We start from the raw sequence: 20,061 nt of genomic DNA on the forward strand, positions 1-20,061 counted from the left end.
ATTACACTGCCCTGTACTCCCCCCAGTATTATATTATTACACTGCCCTGTACTCCCCCCAGTATTATATATATTATTACACTCCCCACAGTATTATATATATTATTACACTGTCCTGTACTCCCCCCAGTATTATATATATTATTACACTCCCCCCAGTATTATATATATTATTACACTCCCCCCAGTATTATATATATTATTACACTCCCCCCAGTATTATATATATTATTACACTGTCCTGTACTCTCCCCCCAGTATTATATATATTATTACACTGTCCTGTACTCCCCCCAGTATTATATATATTATTACACTGTCCTGTACTCCCCCAGTATTATATATATTATTACACTGTCCTGTACTCCCCCCAGTATTATATATATTATTACAATGTCCTGTACTCCCCCCAGTATTATATATATTATTACACTGCCCTGTACTCCCCCCAGTATTATATATATTATTACACTGTCCTGTACTCCCCCCAGTATTATATATATTATTACACTCCCCCCCAGTATTATATATATTATTACACTGCCCTGTACTCCCCCCAGTATTATATATATTATTACACTGTCCTGTACTCCCCCCAGTATTATATATATTATTACACTCCCCCCCAGTATTATATATATTATTACACTGTCCTGTACTCCCCCCCAGTATTATATATATTATTACACTGTCCTGTACTCCCCCCCAGTATTATATATATTATTACACTCCCCCCCAGTATTATATATATTATTACACTGTCCTGTACTCCCCCCAGTATTATATATATTATTACACTGTCCTGTACTCCCCCCCAGTATTATATATATTATTACACTGTCCTGTACTCCCCCCAGTATTATATATATTATTACACTGTCCTGTACTCCCCCCAGTATTATATATATTATTACACTGCCCTGTACTCCCCCCAGTATTATATATATTATTCCCCTCCCTGTACTCCCCCAGTATTATATATATTATTACACTGTCCTGTACTCCCCCAGTATTATATATATTATTACACTGCCCTGTACTCCCCCCAGTATTATATATATTATTACACTGTCCTGTACTCCCCCCAGTATTATATATATTATTACACTGTCCTGTACTCCCCCAGTATTATATATATTATTACACTGCCCTGTACTCCCCCCAGTATTATATATATTATTACACTGCCCTGTACTCCCCCCAGTATTATATATATTATTACACTGCCCCCCAGTATTATATATATTATTACACTGCCCTGTACTCCCCCCAGTATTATATATATTATTACACTGTCCTGTACTCCCCCCAGTATTATATATATTATTACACTGTCCTGTACTCCCCCAGTATTATATATATTATTACACTGTCCTGTACTCCCCCAGTATTATATATATTATTACACTGTCCTGTACTCCCCCAGTATTATATATATTATTACACTGTCCTGTACTCCCCCCCAGTATTATATATATTATTACACTGCCCTGTACTCCCCCCAGTATTATATATATTATTACACTGTCCTGTACTCCCCCAGTATTATATATATTATTACACTGTCCTGTACTGCCCCCAGTATTATATATATATTATTACACTGTTCTGTACTCCCCCAGTATTATATATTATTACACTCCCCCCCAGTATTATATATATTATTACACTGCCCTGTACTCCCCCAGTATTATATATATTATTACACTGCCCCCAGTATTATATATATTATTACACTGTCCTGTACTCCCCCAGTATTATATATATTATTACACTGTCCTGTACTCCCCCAGTATTATATATATTATTACACTGCCCTGTACTCCCCCCAGTATTATATATATTATTACACTGTCCTGTACTCCCCCCAGTATTATATATATTATTACACTGTCCTGTACTCCCCCAGTATTATATATAATATTACACTGCCCTGTACTGCCCCCAGTATTATATATATTATTACACTGTCCTGTACTCCCCCAGTATTATATATATTATTACACTGCCCTGTACTCCCCCAGTATTATATATATTATTACACTGTCCTGTACTCCCCCCAGTATTATATATATTATTACACTGCCCTGTACTCCCCCCAGTATTATATATATTATTACACTGTCCTGTACTCCCCCAGTATTATATATATTATTACACTGTCCTGTACTCCCCCAGTATTATATATATTATTACACTGCCCTGTACTCCCCCCAGTATTATATATATTATTACACTGCCCTGTACTCCCCCCAGTATTATATATATTATTACACTGTCCTGTACTCCCCCCAGTATTATATATATTATTACACTGCCCTGTACTCCCCCAGTATTATATATATTATTACACTGCCCCCCCAGTATTATATATATTATTACACTGTCCTGTACTCCCCCCAGTATTATATATATTATTACACTGCCCTGTACTCCCCCCAGTATTATATATATTATTACACTGCCCTGTACTCCCCTCAGTATTATATATATTATTACACTGCTCCCCCCAGTATTATATATATATTATTACACTGTCCTGTACTCCCCCCAGTATTATATATATTATTACACTGCCCTGTACTCCCCCCAGTATTATATATATTATTACACTCCCCCCAGTATTATATATATTATTACACTCCCCCCAGTATTATATATATTATTACACTGTCCTGTACTCCCCCAGTATTATATATATTATTACACTGTCCTGTACTCCCCCAGTATTATATATATTATTACACTGCCCTGTACTCCCCCAGTATTATATATATTATTACACTGTCCTGTACTCCCCCAGTATTATATATATTATTACACTGTCCTGTACTCTCCCCCCAGTATTATATATATTATTACACTGCCCTGTACTCCCCCAGTATTATATATATTATTACACTGCCCTGTACTCCCCCCAGTATTATATATATTATTACACTGCCCCCCAGTATTATATATATTATTACACTGTCCTGTACTCTCCCCCCAGTATTATATATATTATTACACTGTCCTGTACTCCCCCCAGTATTATATATATTATTACACTGCCCTGTACTCCCCCAGTATTATATATATTATTACACTGTCCTGTACTCCCCCAGTATTATATATATTATTACACTGTCCTGTACTCCCCCCAGTATTATATATATTATTACACTGCCCTGTACTCCCCCAGTATTATATATATTATTACACTGCCCTGTACTCCCCCCAGTATTATATATATTATTACACTCCCCCCAGTATTATATATATTATTACACTCCCCCCAGTATTATATATATTATTACACTGTCCTGTACTCTCCCCCCAGTATTATATATATTATTACACTGTCCTGTACTCCCCCAGTATTATATATATTATTACACTGCCCTGTACTCCCCCCAGTATTATATATATTATTACACTGCCCTGTACTCCCCCCAGTATTATATTATTACACTGCCCTGTACTCCCCCCAGTATTATATATATTATTACACTCCCCACAGTATTATATATATTATTACACTGTCCTGTACTCCCCCCAGTATTATATATATTATTACACTCCCCCCAGTATTATATATATTATTACACTCCCCCCAGTATTATATATATTATTACACTCCCCCCAGTATTATATATATTATTACACTGTCCTGTACTCTCCCCCCAGTATTATATATATTATTACACTGTCCTGTACTCCCCCCAGTATTATATATATTATTACACTGTCCTGTACTCCCCCAGTATTATATATATTATTACACTGTCCTGTACTCCCCCCAGTATTATATATATTATTACAATGTCCTGTACTCCCCCCAGTATTATATATATTATTACACTGCCCTGTACTCCCCCCAGTATTATATATATTATTACACTGTCCTGTACTCCCCCCAGTATTATATATATTATTACACTCCCCCCCAGTATTATATATATTATTACACTGCCCTGTACTCCCCCCAGTATTATATATATTATTACACTGTCCTGTACTCCCCCCAGTATTATATATATTATTACACTCCCCCCCAGTATTATATATATTATTACACTGTCCTGTACTCCCCCCCAGTATTATATATATTATTACACTGTCCTGTACTCCCCCCCAGTATTATATATATTATTACACTCCCCCCCAGTATTATATATATTATTACACTGTCCTGTACTCCCCCCAGTATTATATATATTATTACACTGTCCTGTACTCCCCCCCAGTATTATATATATTATTACACTGTCCTGTACTCCCCCCAGTATTATATATATTATTACACTGTCCTGTACTCCCCCCAGTATTATATATATTATTACACTGCCCTGTACTCCCCCCAGTATTATATTATTACACTGCCCTGTACTCCCCCCAGTATTATATATATTATTACACTGTCCTGTACTCCCCCCAGTATTATATATATTATTACACTGTCCTGTACTCCCCCCCAGTATTATATATATTATTTCACTGCCCTGTACTCCCCCCAGTATTATATATATTATTACACTGCCCTGTACTCCCCCCAGTATTATATATATTATTACACTGTCCTGTACTCCCCCCAGTATTATATATATTATTACACTGCCCTGTACTCCCCCAGTATTATATATATATTACACTGTCCTGTACTCCTCCAGTATTATATATATTATTACACTGTCCTGTACTCCCCCCAGTATTATATATATTATTACACTGTCCTGTACTCCCCCAGTATTATATATATATTACACTGCCCTGTACTCCTCCAGTATTATATATATTATTACACTGTCCTGTACTCCCCCCAGTATTATATATATTATTACACTGCCCTGTACTCCCCCCAGTATTATATATATTATTACACTGTCCTGTACTCCCCCCAGTATTATATATATTATTACACTGCCCTGTACTCCCCCCAGTATTATATATATTATTACACTGCCCTGTACTCCCCCAGTATTATATATATATTACACTGTCCTGTACTCCCCCAGTATTATATATATTATTACACTGTCCTGTACTCCCCCAGTATTATATATATTATTACACTGCCCTGTACTCCCCCAGTATTATATATATTATTACACTGTCCTGTACTCCCCCAGTATTATATATATTATTACACTGTCCTGTACTCCCCCAGTATTATATATATTATTACACTGTCCTGTACTCCCCCCAGTATTATATATATTATTACACTCCCCCCAGTATTATATATATTATTACACTGCCCCCAGTATTATATATATTATTACACTGTCCTGTACTCCCCCCAGTATTATATATATTATTACACTGCCCTGTACTCCCCCCAGTATTATATATATTATTACACTGTCCTGTACTCCCCCCCAGTATTATATATATTATTACACTGTCCTGTACTCCCCCCCAGTATTATATATATTATTACACTGTCCTGTACTCCCCCAGTATTATATATATTATTACACTGCCCTGTACTCCCCCAGTATTATATATATTATTACACTGCCCTGTACTCCCCACAGTATTATATATATTATTACACTGTCCTGTACTCTCCCCCCAGTATTATATATATTATTACACTGTCCTGTACTCCCCCCAGTATTATATATATTATTACACTGCCCTGTACTCCCCCCAGTATTATATATATTATTACACTGCCCTGTACTCCCCACAGTATTATATATATTATTACACTGCCCTGTACTCCCCCCAGTATTATATATATTATTACACTGCCCTGTACTCCCCCAGTATTATATATATTATTACACTGCCCTGTACTCCCCCCAGTATTATATATATTATTACACTGCCCTGTACTCCCCCCAGTATTATATATATTATTACACTGTCCTGTACTCCCCCAGTATTATATATATTATTACACTGCCCTGTACTCCCCCCAGTATTATATATATTATTACACTGTCCTGTACTCCCCCAGTATTATATATATTATTACACTGCCCTGTACTCCCCCCAGTATTATATATATTATTACACTGTCCATTACTCCCCCAGTATTATATATATTATTACACTGCCCTGTACTCCCCCCAGTATTATATATATTATTACACTGTCCTGTACTCCCCCCCAGTATTATATATATTATTACACTGTCCTGTACTCCCCCCAGTATTATATATATTATTACACTGTCCTGTACTCCCCCCAGTATTATATATATTATTACACTGCCCTGTACTCCCCCCAGTATTATATATATTATTACACTGCCCTGTACTCCCCCAGTATTATATATATTATTACACTGTCCTGTACTCCCCCGGTATTATATATATTATTACACTGTCCTGTACTCCCCCCAGTATTATATATATTATTACACTGCCCCCCCCAGTATTATATATATTATTACACTGCCCTGTACTCCCCCCAGTATTATATATATTATTACACTGTCCTGTACTCCCCCAGTATTATATATATTATTACACTGCCCTGTACTCCCCCAGTATTATATATATTATTACACTGCCCCCCAGTATTATATATATTATTACACTGCTCCCCCCAGTATTATATATATTATTACACTGCCCTGTACTCCCCCCAGTATTATATATATTATTACACTGTCCTGTACTCCCCCCAGTATTATATATATTATTACACTGCCCTGTACTCCCCCAGTATTATATATATTATTACACTGCCCTGTACTCCCCCCAGTATTATATATATTATTACACTGCCCTGTACTCCCCCCCAGTATTATATATATTATTACACTGCCCTGTACTCCCCCCAGTATTATATATATTATTACACTGCCCTGTACTCCCCCCAGTATTATATATATTATTACACTGTCCTGTACTCCCCCAGTATTATATATATTATTACACTGTCCCCCCCAGTATTATATATATTATTACACTGTCCTGTACTCCCCCAGTATTATATATATTATTACACTGCCCTGTACTCCCCCAGTATTATATATATTATTACACTGTCCTGTACTCCCCCGGTATTATATATATTATTACACTGTCCTGTACTCCCCCCCAGTATTATATATATTATTACACTGTCCTGTACTCCCCCCAGTATTATATATATTATTACACTGTCCTGTACTCCCCCCAGTATTATATATATTATTACACTGCCCTGTACTCCCCCCAGTATTATATTATTACACTGCCCTGTACTCCCCCCAGTATTATATATATTATTACACTGTCCTGTACTCCCCCCAGTATTATATATATTATTACACTGTCCTGTACTCCCCCCCAGTATTATATATATTATTTCACTGCCCTGTACTCCCCCCAGTATTATATATATTATTACACTGCCCTGTACTCCCCCCAGTATTATATATATTATTACACTGTCCTGTACTCCCCCCAGTATTATATATATTATTACACTGTCCTGTACTCCCCCAGTATTATATATATTATTACACTGTCCTGTACTCCCCCAGTATTATATATATTATTACACTGCCCTGTACTCCCCCAGTATTATATATATTATTACACTGTCCTGTACTCCCCCAGTATTATATATATTATTACACTGTCCTGTACTCCCCCCAGTATTATATATATTATTACACTGCCCTGTACTCCCCCCAGTATTATATATATTATTACACTGCCCTGTACTCCCCCCAGTATTATATATATTATTACACTGTCCTGTACTCCCCCAGTATTATATATATTATTACACTGTCCTGTACTCCCCCCAGTATTATATATATTATTACACTGTCCGGTACTCCCCCCAGTATTATATATATTATTACACTGTCCTGTACTCCCCCCCAGTATTATATATATTATTACACTGCCCTGTACTCCCCCCAGTATTATATATATTATTACACTGCCCTGTACTCCCCCCAGTATTATATATATTATTACACTGCCCTGTACTCCTCCAGTATTATATATATTATTACACTGTCCTGTACTCCCCCAGTATTATATATATTATTACACTGCCCTGTACTCCCCCCAGTATTATATATATTATTACACTGCCCTGTACTCCCCCAGTATTATATATATTATTACACTGCCCTGTACTCCCCCCAGTATTATATATATTATTACACTGCCCCCCAGTATTATATATATTATTACACTGTCCTGTACTCCCCCAGTATTATATATATTATTACACTGCCCTGTACTCCCCCCAGTATTATATATATTATTACACTGCCCTGTACTCCTCCAGTATTATATATATTATTACACTGCCCTGTACTCCCCCAGTATTATATATATTATTACACTGCCCTGTACTCCTCCAGTATTATATATATTATTACACTGTCCTGTACTCCCCCAGTATTATATATATTATTACACTGCCCTGTACTCCCCACAGTATTATATATATTATTACACTGTCCTGTACTCCCCCAGTATTATATATATTATTACACTGCCCTGTACTCCCCCCAGTATTATATATATTATTACACTGCCCTGTACTCCCCACAGTATTATATATATTATTACACTGCCCTGTACTCCCCCCAGTATTATATATATTATTACACTGCCCTGTACTCCCCCAGTATTATATATATTATTACACTGCCCTGTACTCCCCCCAGTATTATATATATTATTACACTGCCCTGTACTCCCCCCAGTATTATATATATTATTACACTGCCCTGTACTCCCCCCAGTATTATATATATTATTACACTGTCCTGTACTCCCCCAGTATTATATATATTATTACACTGCCCTGTACTCCCCCCAGTATTATATATATTATTACACTGTCCTGTACTCCCCCAGTATTATATATATTATTACACTGCCCTGTACTCCCCCCAGTATTATATATATTATTACACTGTCCATTACTCCCCCAGTATTATATATATTATTACACTGCCCTGTACTCCCCCAGTATTATATATATTATTACACTGCCCTGTACTCCCCCCAGTATTATATATATTATTACACTGTCCTGTACTCCCCCAGTATTATATATATTATTACACTGCCCTGTACTCCCCCCAGTATTATATATATTATTACACTGTCCTGTACTCCCCCCAGTATTATATATATTATTACACTGTCCTGTACTCCCCCCCAGTATTATATATATTATTACACTGTCCTGTACTCCCCCCAGTATTATATATATTATTACACTGTCCTGTACTCCCCCCAGTATTATATATATTATTACACTGTCCTGTACTCCCCCCAGTATTATATATATTATTACACTGCCCTGTACTCCCCCCAGTATTATATATATTATTACACTGCCCTGTACTCCCCCAGTATTATATATATTATTACACTGTCCTGTACTCCCCCGGTATTATATATATTATTACACTGTCCTGTACTCCCCCCAGTATTATATATATTATTACACTGTCCTGTACTCCCCCCAGTATTATATATATTATTACACTGTCCTGTACTCCCCCAGTATTATATATATTATTACACTGTCCTGTACTCCCCCCAGTATTATATATATTATTACACTGTCCTGTACTCCCCCCAGTATTATATATATTATTACACTGTCCTGTACTCCCCCCAGTATTATATATATTATTACACTGCCCTGTACTCCCCCCAGTATTATATATATTATTACACTGTCCTGTACTCCCCCCAGTATTATATATATTATTACACTGTCCTGTACTCCCCCCCAGTATTATATATATTATTACACTGTCCTGTACTCCCCCCAGTATTATATATATTATTACACTGTCCTGTACTCCCCCCAGTATTATATATATTATTACACTGCCCTGTACTCCCCCCAGTATTATATATATTATTACACTGCCCTGTACTCCCCCAGTATTATATATATTATTACACTGTCCTGTACTCCCCCGGTATTATATATATTATTACACTGTCCTGTACTCCCCCCAGTATTATATATATTATTACACTGTCCTGTACTCCCCCCAGTATTATATATATTATTACACTGCCCTGTACTCCCCCAGTATTATATATATTATTACACTGCCCCCCAGTATTATATATATTATTACACTGCTCCCCCCAGTATTATATATATTATTACACTGCCCTGTACTCCCCCCAGTATTATATATATTATTACACTGTCCTGTACTCCCCCCAGTATTATATATATTATTACACTGCCCTGTACTCCCCCAGTATTATATATATTATTACACTGCCCTGTACTCCCCCCAGTATTATATATATTATTACACTGCCCTGTACTCCCCCCCAGTATTATATATATTATTACACTGCCCTGTACTCCCCCCAGTATTATATATATTATTACACTGCCCTGTACTCCCCCCAGTATTATATATATTATTACACTCTCCTGTACTCCCCCCAGTATTATATATATTATTACACTGCCCTGTACTCCCCCCAGTATTATATATATTATTACACTGTCCTGTACTCCCCCAGTATTATATATATTATTACACTGTCCCCCCCAGTATTATATATATTATTACACTGTCCTGTACTCCCCCAGTATTATATATATTATTACACTGCCCTGTACTCCCCCAGTATTATATATATTATTACACTGTCCTGTACTCCCCCGGTATTATATATATTATTACACTGTCCTGTACTCCCCCCAGTATTATATATATTATTACACTGCCCCCCCCAGTATTATATATATTATTACACTGCCCTGTACTCCCCCCAGTATTATATATATTATTACACTGCCCTGTACTCCCCCAGTATTATATATATTATTACACTGCCCTGTACTCCCCCCAGTATTATATATTATTACACTGTCCTGTACTCCCCCAGTATTATATATATTATTACACTGTCCTGTACTCCCCCCAGTATTATATATATTATTACACTGCCCTGTACTCCCCCCAGTATTATATATATTATTACACTGCCCTGTACTCCCCCCAGTATTATATATATTATTACACTGTCCTGTACTCCCCCAGTATTATATATATTATTACACTGTCCTGTACTCCCCCCAGTATTATATATATTATTACACTGTCCTGTACTCCCCCCAGTATTATATATATTATTACACTGTCCTGTACTCCCCCCAGTATTATATATATTATTACACTGCCCTGTACTCCCCCAGTATTATATATATTATTACACTGTCCTGTACTCCCCCCAGTATTATATATATTATTACACTGTCCTGTACTCCCCCCAGTATTATATATATTATTACACTGTCCTGTACTCCCCCCAGTATTATATATATTATTACACTGTCCTGTACTCCCCCCAGTATTATATATATTATTACACTGCCCTGTACTCCCCCAGTATTATATATATTATTACACTGCCCTGTACTCCCCCCAGTATTATATATATTATTACACTGTCCTGTACTCCCCCAGTATTATATATATTATTACACTGCCCTGTACTCCCCCCAGTATTATATATATTATTACACTGTCCTGTACTCCCCCCAGTATTATATATATTATTACACTGTCCTGTACTCCCCCAGTATTATATATATTATTACACTGCCCTGTACTCCCCCCAGTATTATATATATTATTACACTGCCCTGTACTCCCCCCAGTATTATATATATTATTACACTGCCCCCCAGTATTATATATATTATTACACTGCCCTGTACTCCCCCCAGTATTATATATATTATTACACTGTCCTGTACTCTCCCCCCAGTATTATATATATTATTACACTGCCCTGTACTCCCCCAGTATTATATATATTATTACACTGCCCTGTACTCCCCCAGTATTATATATATTATTACACTGCCCTGTACTCCCCCCAGTATTATATATATTATTACACTGCCCTGTACTCCCCCAGTATTATATATATTATTACACTGCCCCCCAGTATTATATATATTATTACACTGTCCTGTACTCCCCCAGTATTATATATATTATTACACTGCCCTGTACTCCCCCAGTATTATATATTATTACACTGTCCTGTACTCCCCCCAGTATTATATATATTATTACACTGTCCTGTACTCCCCCCAGTATTATATATATATTATTACACTGTCCTGTACTCCCCCAGTATTATATATATTATTACACTGTCCTGTACTCCCCCAGTATTATATATATTATTACACTGTCCCCCAGTATTATATATATTATTACACTGTCCTGTACTCCCCCAGTATTATATATATTATTACACTGTCCTGTACTCCCCCCAGTATTATATATATTATTACACTGCCCTGTACTCCCCCCAGTATTATATATATTATTACACTGCCCTGTACTCCCCCAGTATTATATATATTATTACACTGCCCTGTACTCCCCCCAGTATTATATATATTATTACACTGTCCTGTACTCCCCCAGTATTATATATATTATTACACTGTCCTGTACTCCCCCCAGTATTATATATTATTACACTGTCCTGTACTCCCCCCAGTATTATATATATTATTACACTGCCCTGTACTCCCCCCAGTATTATATATATTATTACACTGCCCTGTACTCCCCCCAGTATTATATATATTATTACACTGCCCTGTACTCCCCCAGTATTATATATATTATTACACTGCCCCCCAGTATTATATATATTATTACACTGCCCTGTACTCCCCCAGTATTATATATATTATTACACTGCCCCCCAGTATTATATATATTATTACACTGCCCTGTACTCCCCCAGTATTATATATATTATTACACTGTCCTGTACTCCCCCAGTATTATATATATATTATTACACTGTCCTGTACTCCCCCAGTATTATATATATTATTACACTGTCCTGTACTCCCCCAGTATTATATATATTATTACACTGCCCTGTACTCCCCCAGTATTATATATTATTACACTGTCCTGTACTCCCCCCAGTATTATATATATTATTACACTGTCCTGTACTCCCCCCAGTATTATATATATTATTACACTGTCCTGTACTCCCCCCAGTATTATATATATTATTACACTGCCCTGTACTCCCCCCAGTATTATATATATTATTACACTGCCCTGTACTCCCCCAGTATTATATATATTATTACACTGCCCCCCAGTATTATATATATTATTACACTGCCCTGTACTCCCCCAGTATTATATATATTATTACACTGCCCTGTACTCCCCCCAGTATTATATATATTATTACACTGCCCTGTACTCCCCCCAGTATTATATATATTATTACACTGCCCTGTACTCCCCCAGTATTATATATATTATTACACTGCCCTGTACTCCCCCCAGTATTATATATATTATTACACTGTCCTGTACTCCCCCCAGTATTATATATATTATTACACTGTCCTGTACTCCCCCCAGTATTATATATATTATTACACTGTCCTGTACTCCCCCAGTATTATATATATTATTACACTCCCCCCAGTATTATATATATTATTACACTGTCCTGTACTCCCCCAGTATTATATATATTATTACACTGCCCTGTACTCCCCCAGTATTATATATATTATTACACTGCCCTGTACTCCCCCAGTATTATATATATTATTACACTGCCCTGTACTCCCCCAGTATTATATATATTATTACACTGCCCCCCCAGTATTATATATATTATTACACTGTCCTGTACTCCCCCAGTATTATATATATTATTACACTGTCCTGTACTCCCCCAGTATTATATATATTATTACACTGCCCTGTACTCCCCCAGTATTATATATATTATTACACTGCCCTGTACTCCCCCAGTATTATATATATTATTACACTGCCCTGTACTCCCCCAGTATTATATATATTATTACACTGCCCCCCCAGTATTATATATATTATTACACTGTCCTGTACTCCCCCCAGTATTATATATATTATTACACTGCCCTGTACTCCCCCCAGTATTATATATATTATTACACTGCCCTGTACTCCCCCAGTATTATATATATTATTACACTGTCCTGTACTCCCCCCAGTATTATATATATTATTACACTGCCCTGTACTCCCCCCAGTATTATATATATTATTACACTGTCCTGTACTCCCCCAGTATTATATATATTATTACACTGTCCTGTACTCCCCCAGTATTATATATATTATTACACTGTCCTGTACTCCCCCAGTATTATATATATTATTACACTGTCCTGTACTCCCCCCAGTATTATATATATTATTACACTGTCCTGTACTCCCCCAGTATTATATATATTATTACACTGTCCTGTACTCCCCCCAGTATTATATATTATTACACTGTCCTGTACTCCCCCCAGTATTATATATATTATTACACTGCCCTGTACTCCCCCCAGTATTATATATATTATTACACTGCCCTGTACTCCCCCCAGTATTATATATATTATAGCACAGGACGGGACGCCTCGTCACCTTGTACTCGCTGTGTAAGACGCTGTGGTTTGCCCGGGGTCTGTATCTTTCTGTTCTGTGGTTAACACGTTACAAGGTGTGAAGTGACTTGTCGCTCGTGTAACCACCCGGCAGCTGTCACAGAGGAGCACGGGCACGAGGCGGGCGAGGGGCTCCGGTGTCTATCACTAGCAGCTGGTGACAGGTGCAATGCTCTGCGGCGCTCTCCCCCTATAGCTGTGCGCTGGGAGGGATATACACTGTACTAGGTCCTATATTTATATATATCCTCACTCTGTAACAATCCCTCCATGCCTGAATCTCCAGCTCAATTTTTGACGTTCTGCTTTTTGTTTCTGTAAATGACGATATTCCTGGAAAAGCTTCACATTTCATCACAATTTTTACTTAGTTTCTTTAATTACATAATTTACAGCTTTTTTTCATACTAAAGGTTTTTTTTCTATAAGCAGTAACTGTTACCAATATATGTTGTAGATACGTCCAGCACATTCCATCCCGGGATCCGCTGCGGAGGCAGAGGGTGCATGTACTTCTACAAAGTGAAAGTCTCCTGCTGCTTCTTGTATATTCTGCCTGCAGCTGCCGGGGGCTCATTTCACACTTATAACTCCTGAACCCTGGCACCTAGAAACAACAATAATAATATCATATTACACAGGAGAGTGTCCCCTTTAACGACTTAATGACTGCCCTATAGTCTTTTTATGGGTCATTAAGGGTCCTTCTTTCTACGGCGGAGCATCAGAAGAAGATTTCGGGACATTGAGTCCTGCAAGTGTCAGTGTCCGGCTATGACATCACAGCCCAGACCCGGCACTAACATCCGGAATGGAACAACTCTGATCTCGGGTGTTTAACCCCTGAAACGCAGCGGTCAAGCACGACTGCGGCGTTTAAGTGTGTCCCACGTGGATTGGACACCCCAGTGAGCTTACCGGGGGATCCGATCCCTCCTGCCACAGCCCCAGGGTCCGGTGAGTGCTCAGAGGCTGTCAGCTCCTCTCTCCGCTGGGTTCCGCCTCCTGGCAGCACCCGGCTGTGTGTAACTGAGCATGTGCAGCATAAACCTCAGGGTCAGCACATTTAGTTACTTACACTATATACTGCTATACATGTGTATTGCAGTGTAAGGGCTTGAACAAGAGATCGCATGAACGCTTGTTCAAGCCCAAGAGTGGAAAATGTAAAAAAAAAATAAAAAATTTAAAATCTAAAATCATTTTTAATTAAATAAAATAAAGTCCCCTAATCAGCCCAATCACTTATAGAAACCAAGTAAAGTATATAAAACACAAAAGAAAAACAAACAAAAAAAATTACCATATTTGGTTATCACCGCGTCCTTATCAATCTGTACAATATATCTAAACCCAATATTGAACCCTCTCGGTGGACTATGTAAATGAAAAAAAAAAAACAAAAAAAAAACCATGAAGAACTTCCCGTAATATACAATTTATCAAATAGCATCACAAAAAAACAAAAAGTCCTCAACCAGATGTCAACAAAACACAGAAGTTGTTGATTTTCTCCAATAATATAACTCTATAAATGATGCACCACCGCAATCGTAGAGACCAGAGAATAAAGATAAAAATAATATTTTATGCTGTTACGGTGAGCAGAGAAAAAAAGGGCCAAAAATCCAAAATAGAAAATTGATTTTCTTTGTGTCCCCCTTTAAATAGTTAATAAAATCTCATGAATAAGCTGTAGACCCCCCCCTCCCCCCCCCCCCCGGAATGAATAATCTATACATTGTATCTCATCCCGTACATAATAAGCCTCATGTGTTCTCATTACCAAAGAAATGTTACATCCTGTACAATGTGACGATACAAATCTGCTGTGACTGGCGCGGCTTCTATCCCCGGCCGTGCGCCCCCCGGACAGCAGTCACCACCACATATGGGGGATCGGTACACTTCGGTATCAAACTTTGCAGAACATTTCATCATTTCATTTATTATGAAACTGTCAGTTTGGCCTAAATTCATGTATTTTCCCAAAAAATTCTTACGTTTCTTACATATTGTTAAACTCATGTAAAACACTTAAAGGGTTAATAGACGTTGTGTTACATACGTTGAGGGGTGAAGCTTCTTTAGTGGGATCATTTATGGGGTGTTACTATTATTTAGGCCTCTCAGTCACTTGGAAGCCAAGTTGTCCCTCAAAATGTGAGTTTTGGGGATTTTCATGAAAATGATAAAAATCTCCCCTAAAGTTCTGCGCCTCATAACATCCGAGAAACAGGACAGGACGCATAAAATATCATCTCAACATAAAGAAGACAATCCGGAAATGTTACTTATCGCGCTTTTTGGGTAGTTTTACTTCCTGTCTGGAAAGCAGAACATTCCAAACTTTGGCAAAAGTTTTTTTTTTAATTCTTCATTTTCACGAAACGCAAAACGTATCACTTAAAATTTTACAACTAACATGAAGTACAATGTATCACGGGAAAACAGTCACCTGGATATGTAAAAGCTTCCGAAGTTATAACCAATTATCGTGACACAGGGAGATTCTAAAAATTGAGTCTAATCACTAAGCTATAAATGGGCGACACCCTGACCGGTTAATATGATATATGGATTGTGCATTGATGCTTCACAGAACCAGAGAATCCAAGGTACATAAAAATGGACTTTTCTAAGGATGGATCTCTCTGGTTCTGTGGTGGGATATGGATTGTGCATGGATTCTTCAGAGTTGGGTTTCTAGGTGCCGGGGGTTCAGGAGATAAAAGCCACTTGAATTTGGCCACTGTCATGATGCTTAGAAACATCCTTTCTGCACGGGGCAGGTGCGGATAGGAGGTATATAGCCATTTGGTAGTCATGAAGGGGTTAAATTTAAAATTGACTGCATTGTCCAGGAACTATAATTTCGCAATCCACTCCCCCCACTAATCCCTTTCCCTCCGGTACTTAGCCCTGATCACTCTCTTCCTATGAGCCGGTCACAGAGGAAGAAGTGTCCAGGCTCTTCTCCTCTGCTCGCCCCATTACCTGCATCAGTGACCCCATCCCCTCACCCCACTACCTGCACTAGTGACCCCATCCCCTCGCCCCACTACCTGCACTAGTGACCCCATCCCCTCGCCCCACTACCTGCACTAGTGACCCCATCCCCTCGCCCCACTACCTGCACTAGTGACCCCTTCCCCTCGCCCCACTACCTGCACTAGTGACCCCATCCCCTCGCCCCACTACCTGCACTAGTGACCCCATCCCCTCCCCCCATTACCTGCACTAGTGACCCCTTCCCCTCGCCCCACTACCTGCACTAGTGACCCCATCCCCTCGCCCCACTACCTGCACTAGTGATGCCTTTGGAGATGAAAGGGAGGTTAGAAACGGTTATGTAGATAGTAGCAAACTCCTGGAACGCCCGGTCTATTCTTTATAACCCGCTATCTCTCAGCCATCTCCCTCCTCGATCCCCAACAATCTGGTTACCGTTATTTACTCTCCACTGAAACTGCTCTAAAGTCTCCAATGATCTCCTCACTGCTCAATCCATAGGTGACTCTTCTCTCCTGGTTCTTCTGGATCTCTCGATTGCGTCTGATACTGTGGACCCCCAGCTCCTCCTCAGGGGATTCGCTCCATTGGCCTGAAGGACCCTGCACTCTCTTGGTTTTCTTCCTCTCTCTCTGACCGCACTTTCACTGTCTCCTTTTCTGGATCTTTTCTCTTCTCCTCTTCCTCTCAGTGTCGGGGGCCCTCAGGGCTCAGTCCTAGGTCCTCTCCTCTCAGTGTCGGGGTCCTCAGGGCTCAGTCCTAGGTCCTCTCAGTGTCGGGGTCCTCAGAGCTCAGTCCTAGGTCCTCTCCTTTCAGTGTCGGGGTTCCTCAGGGCTCAGTCCTGGGTCCTCTCCTTTCAGTGTCGGGGTCCTCAGGGCTCAGTCCTAGGTCCTCTCCTCTCAGTGTCGGGGTTCCTCAGGGCTCAATCCTAGGTCCTCTCCTCTCAGTGTCGGGTTCCTCAGGGCTCAGTCCTGGGTCCTCTCCTCTCAGTATCGGGGTTCCTCAGGGCTCAATCCTAGGTCCTCTCCTCTCAGTGTCGGGTTCCTCAGGGCTCAGTCCTGGGTCCTCTCCTCTCAGTGTTGGGTTCCTCAGGGCTCAGTCCTGGGTCCTCTCCTCTCAGTGTTGGGTTCCTCAGGGCTCAGTCCTAGGTCCTCTCCTCTCAGTGTTGGGTTCCTCAGGGCTCAGTCCTAGGTCCTCTCCGTGTCGGTTCCTCAGGGCTCAGTCCTAGGTCCTCTCCTATCAGTGTCGGGGTCCTCAGGGCTCAGTCCTAGGTCCTCTCCTCTCAGTGTCGGGGGTCCTCAGGGCTCAGTCCTGGGTCCTCTCCTATCAGTGTCGGGGGCCCTCAGGGCTCAGTCCTAGGTCCTCTCCTCTCAGTGTCGGGGTTCCTCAGGGCTCAGTCCTAGGTCCTCTTCCTCTCAGTGTCGGGGTTCCTCAGGGCTCAGTCCTGGGTCCTCTCCTTTCAGTATCTGGGTTCCTCAGGGCTCAGTCCTAGGTCCTCTTCCTCTCAGTGTCGGGGTTCCTCAGGGCTCAGTCCTAGGTCCTCTTCCTCTCAGTGTCGGGGTTCCTCAGGGCTCAGTCCTGGGTCCTCTCCTTTCAGTGTTGGGGTCCTCAGGGCTCAGTCCTAGGTCCTCTCCTCTCAGTGTCGGGGTTCCTCAGGGCTCAGTCCTAGGTCCTCTCCTCTCAGTGTCAGGGTTCCTCAGGGCTCAGTCCTAGGTCCTCTCCTCTCAGTGTCGGGGTTCCTCAGGGCTCAGTCCTAGGTCCTCTCCTATCAGTGTCGGTTCCTCAGGGCTCAGTCCTAGGTCCTCTCCTATCAGTGTCGGGGTCCTCAGGGATCAGTCCTAGGTCCTCTCCTCTCAGTGTCGGGGTCCTCAGGGCTCAGTCCTAGGTCCTCTCCTCTCAGTGTCGGGGTCCTCAGGGCTCAGTCCTGGGTCCTCTCCTCTGTGTCGGGGTTCCTCAGGGCTCAGTCCTGGGTCCTCTCCTCTCAGTGTCGGGGTCCTCAGGGCTCAGTCCTGGGTCCTCTCCTCTCAGTGTCGGGGGGTCCTCAGGGCTCAGTCCTAGGTCCTCTCAGTGTCGGGGTCCTCAGGGATCAGTCCTAGGTCCTCTCCTCTCAGTGTCGGGGTCCTCAGGGATCAGTCCTAGGTCCTCTCCTCTCAGTGTCGGGGTTCCTCAGGGCTCAGTCCTAGGTCCTCTTCTCTTCTCTCTCTATACTGCCCCCATTGGACAAACCATCAGCAGATTTGGTTTCCAGTATCATCTTTATGCTGATGACACCCAGCTATATACCTCAGCACGTAACATCACCCCTGCCTTACCCCAGAACACTAGTGACTGTCTCTCTGCTGTCTCTACCATCATGTCCTCTCTCTTCTTGAAACTTAATCTTTCTAAGACTAAACTTCTTATCTTTCCACCATCTACTAACCGACCCAACCCTGACCTCTCGATCTGTGGGATCACTATAGCCCCGGGGGCCGCTGTCTTGGGGTTGTGCTGGACTCCGACCTCTCCTTTGCACTGCATATTCCATCTCTTGCTCGCTCTTGTTGGATACAACTTAAGAACATTTCTAGAATCTGCCCATTTCTTACAATTGAAACCTCTAACATGCTAATCGTTC

The sequence above is a fragment of the Engystomops pustulosus genome, unplaced genomic scaffold, assembly GCF_040894005.1.
Source record: "Engystomops pustulosus unplaced genomic scaffold, aEngPut4.maternal MAT_SCAFFOLD_119, whole genome shotgun sequence".
In the NCBI taxonomy this organism is placed as follows: Eukaryota; Metazoa; Chordata; class Amphibia; order Anura; family Leptodactylidae; genus Engystomops; species Engystomops pustulosus.